This window comes from Microcebus murinus, chromosome 15, assembly GCF_040939455.1.
Source record: "Microcebus murinus isolate Inina chromosome 15, M.murinus_Inina_mat1.0, whole genome shotgun sequence".
In the NCBI taxonomy this organism is placed as follows: domain Eukaryota; kingdom Metazoa; phylum Chordata; class Mammalia; order Primates; family Cheirogaleidae; genus Microcebus; species Microcebus murinus.
Window position 1 is genome coordinate 47,702,364 of NC_134118.1, and position 4,214 is coordinate 47,706,577.

Below are 4,214 nucleotides of genomic sequence, written 5' to 3' on the forward strand. Positions count from 1 at the left end.
TCATTGCTGCCTTTTTCTATATCTGGTAACCTTCAAATAGCCATCCTAAAGACTGCCCCTTTTCTGTATTTTCCAGAGTGTATGGACTGAGTGAAGTGCGTGTTTACATACATATATGTCATTGTATGTATATTTATTTATATGAGCATATATAATAAAAAATATTTAACTTTCTATATTCTTTAACTAATACACCAAAAATAGTTTAGATGCTACCGTCTCAAACTCATGGTTGATATGTATTTATCTTATCCTATCCTCAGAGGGACTTTATGAAGTAGATGCTAGTAATATCTTAGTTTTCTAGATCTAAGGTCACTATAAAATAAAGCTGGTTGCTATTAAAACAGTTCTCTGTGGCTTAGCCCAGGAAAGGTTAATTCTCATCCACAAATACTGATGCAGAGGTTCCTAGTTGGGCAGCTTTACTTCAAATGGCTACTGGAAGATCTGGACTTCTTCCATTAAGTGACTTCTTCATTTCTGAGACTTCACTCTTTGATGCACAGACTGGGGAGAGGAGATTTGGAAAATTACCTGGAAAATTTTAGGAGCCTGGCCTGAAAGAGGCTCATATCACTTCTGCCCTCATTCTAGCACTAGGTTCTAATCGCATGACCAAGCTAACTGCAAGGGATGCTGGGAAACAGAGTGGTACACACTGCTATGGACACACTCCTGGGCCCTCACATGGTCAGTAAGTAGAAAAACACCAGAGACTTTAAATTTGACATTAGGAAACATGTCTGGCAAAATTACTTTGAAATCCTTTAGGTGCTTTAGGACAAAATGGGAATATTTCCAAACTTCTTCACAGGACTTTTTGTTGAGCAATGTGTAGTTTTTAAGATACTTCATAACTTTTCTGGGACAATAATCATTGAAAAACAAATGCAACCTTGGCTGACAAAAATCTTCAAGGGCCCTCACGCTTGAAATTGGAAACATCTTTAAATAATTAAGTCAATAAGTGTGCTTTTAATAGAATGCAGGTTAAGTGATGAAGAGAAATGAGCTGAGAATACATTTATTGGTGTTCAAAGTATTGTCTATGTCACGATGAGAGTTCTTAGTAGGCTCAGAAAAGTATGCACAAAGCTTCTTCTTATTTGCTATATTAGTAGCCACTAACAACTGTAAGACATCCTCAGTATACCATTAACAAATACCTGACACTAGATTTAATGGTTTAAATATTGCCTTTATTTTTCCCTGTGAATACTATAAGCTTTCAATTATTGCAATGGCTAGTGGTAATTTAGAGAATACTACCACATTTTGCATAACCAGTAATTTACAAAATTTTCATATTTGTAGCAAGTTAAGCATATCATATCTGCCTCACTTGTTGATTGTGGCCCAGTAGAAGTGACTGGTTTTATTTTTTCTGTGTGGGTTTTCCAGTAAAAACAAGAAAACCTGCTAGACATATTCTAAAAGAGCTGTAACCTTTAATTGCGGTTTTAATCTTGGCCTTATCATTTTGCTGTGTAATCTTGAGCAAGTTATTCCAACTCCACAAGCTCCAATTTTCTCATTTATAAAATAAAAATATCTTTCTTTCCTGGAAAGGCTTATATGAGATAATACATTTAAAGAATTTAGTATGGTAACTGACATATTGTTCCTCCAATGTTAACTATTAATATAATAATAATAAAAACAATCATTGTGAATGTTATTACTTATTCTTCTCTTCTTACAATTTCTTTTACTGTAAAATGGAAAAAAAAACAATATCTGCACTGTAATGAGAAGTAAATGAGCTGTATATAAAATGTCTGATATGTAATAGCCACTCAATTGTAATTATTTCATTATCCCTTTCCAGCCAAAACAGAACCCAAATTTATCTTTCTATTCAGTTGTAGGACCTTTGACACTGTTCTGGATGAGTCCTTTAGATTCTATAACAGTCCTTTAGATTATGAATTTTAAAGAATATTTCTATAATTTTTCAGTGTTAGATGAGAGAGGCTTGATGTTTAATATTTCTTTGGTCAATTTCCAATTTCTGCAATTGTCTTCATTTGTGGGTTATTGAGTTGGTTATATTATTAGAAACCACTTAAATTATGAACATTATGGGTTATCCAGCAGGCAATACAGTCTCTTTCTATATTTACATGGAGTTAGGTTTGTCTGACACTAAAAACACACCCTTTCCATCTAATTCTAGAGATAGATTTATTTCCTATATTTTATTGCAGTACAAAATCTGTTAGCTGTTATGGGAGCCATATATACAAATAAATCCTGATTTGTTGAGAAGCCTAGATTTTCTCTCTGCTGTATTCAGATTTAGCATTCATATTATGATATCTTTGATAGTGTCCATTGCCATTACCCAGGGCTAACATAAATAAGCACTCAACCTTTTAACCATGGTATTAGACATCCAAGTTAACAGATTGACTATCAACTACAGCAGGTCAAGAGACTGCAGGCATTGACATTTCCTGTATCAACTCTAAGTCTTCAAATAGGAGATTTAACAGTTGATTTGCACTAAGGGAAAGAAATAATGCCTTGGGGAAAATATCTTCAGACCTTCTGAATTTAAAATATAGTTAATGCATACTAAAATGATTTTCTCTTCAGAATCTGTGATATTTTCTACTGAACTGTTGGTTTTGCAGCACTACATTGAATTGAAATCTTCAGCTGAACTGAAGAAAGAAGTAGATCTGAGCAAGTTCAGCTGCATTTCTGCTTTGGACTTGGAGTGGAGACTTCTCTTGAAAGCAATTCCTGCTGCCTTGACAATTTCCTTTTCTCTTTTGGATTATGGAAATAGCTACTACAGTAGACTTGTTATTCTTGTTCTATATTGCAGTATTTCTCCCCATCTGTGTTTCTTTCTTAATTAGGATTATCTGCCATCACTCACTACTGAAAGTTAGGTAAAAGCCATGATCCTCCAGGCTTCTAAGCAGCAATATGATCAGTAAGACCAGCTTCTGGCAGGAAAATGAAATTATTTTTAATGTTAAACAAAGTAACTGCAGGATTCCACCTGCAGCCCAAGTATCACTGGGAAATGATAAAAGATGAAGTCAGGGTATTATTCTTTGATCAAATAGATTGCCTTTAGACATAGCTTTTTAAAAAGAATCTCATCCCCAAAGCCACACAGCTGTAAGCCCAAGATGTAGTAAAAAATGAACCACTTATAAGAATTGAAGATTAGCAGAGCTTCATTAGGGACCCAGGCAGGTAAGCCACAAAAAGGTAGCTGTATTTTCCTGTGGATGGGCTTGAGGCTTGGGATGGATACATTTTGGGGAAATGCATTTTTTTCTTTTGTATTGCATTTGCCTAAGGAAGAAAATTTCCAAGACACTCCAAATACTATTTCAGGAAATTCTAATGAACTAATCCAAATTTGCTAATTTATTGAGCAAGAGGTTCTGATCTCTTCACATATGTTCATATTTACTGGGACATCCAGCTTGCACTCTCAGAAGTGTCTGTAGGAGATGAGTATTGACATAGTGAGCCGGAGGGATTGTGGGGGACTGAACAAATGGGGGCAATCTGGGCAAGATCGCATCATGAGTCATGTCTCTCAGATGAGGCTGATACTTGCTCTCCTTAAATTGGTGCAGTGCAGGAATCAGCATGGTTGTACCCTTGCAAAATGAATGAAGACACACAGACCTATTAATCTTCAAAGTGCTTTCATTTTCTTCACATAAAGCGCAGCTCTGCTGGGTCAAAATTATGATCACTTAACTTCATAAAGACCCATGCTTACCTAGTTAAAAGCAGCATTTAAGGAGTGTAGATGAAGGTTCTTGATGTATGCTTGTGTGTTTATTTTGCAAACCATCAATTTAAATCAATAGGGCAGTAATATCTGCCCTATGCAGTATGCACATAGCCCTCATGAACGTCATTTTGCAACCCTACAAGGACATTCCTTCTATGATTCCAAGACACACTTTGGGAGAGGTAATTTTGATTCAAGTCATTTGCTTGCTTTTGTTTCTTCCTTTTTCAACTCAGTTCAAACGTACTGCAACGACGTTGTTGATTAAATACACACACACAAAATCAATGAGGAAGTCTACAGGTAATCTTGACCTGGAGTGCATGTCTTTCTTTCCCTGTAAAAGTTTCCAGGTGATAATGCAGCAGGAAAACATTAGAATGTGTAAACTGTAGAGAAAAGCCACAGGGTAATCATTAACCTCAGGTGAGCAGCAGGCCCT

General features: G+C 35.7%; 1 non-coding gene across 1 annotated transcript; it reads right to left on the bottom strand.

Annotated features, from left to right (window-relative positions):
- Positions 1 to 1,391: 1,391 nt before the first annotated feature.
- LOC142876788 (U7 small nuclear RNA) lies at positions 1,392 to 1,454 on the bottom strand. The gene has a single exon (XR_012923606.1). It is a non-coding gene; the product is annotated as a U7 small nuclear RNA (small nuclear RNA).
- Between the last annotated feature and the right edge of the window lie 2,760 nt (positions 1,455 to 4,214).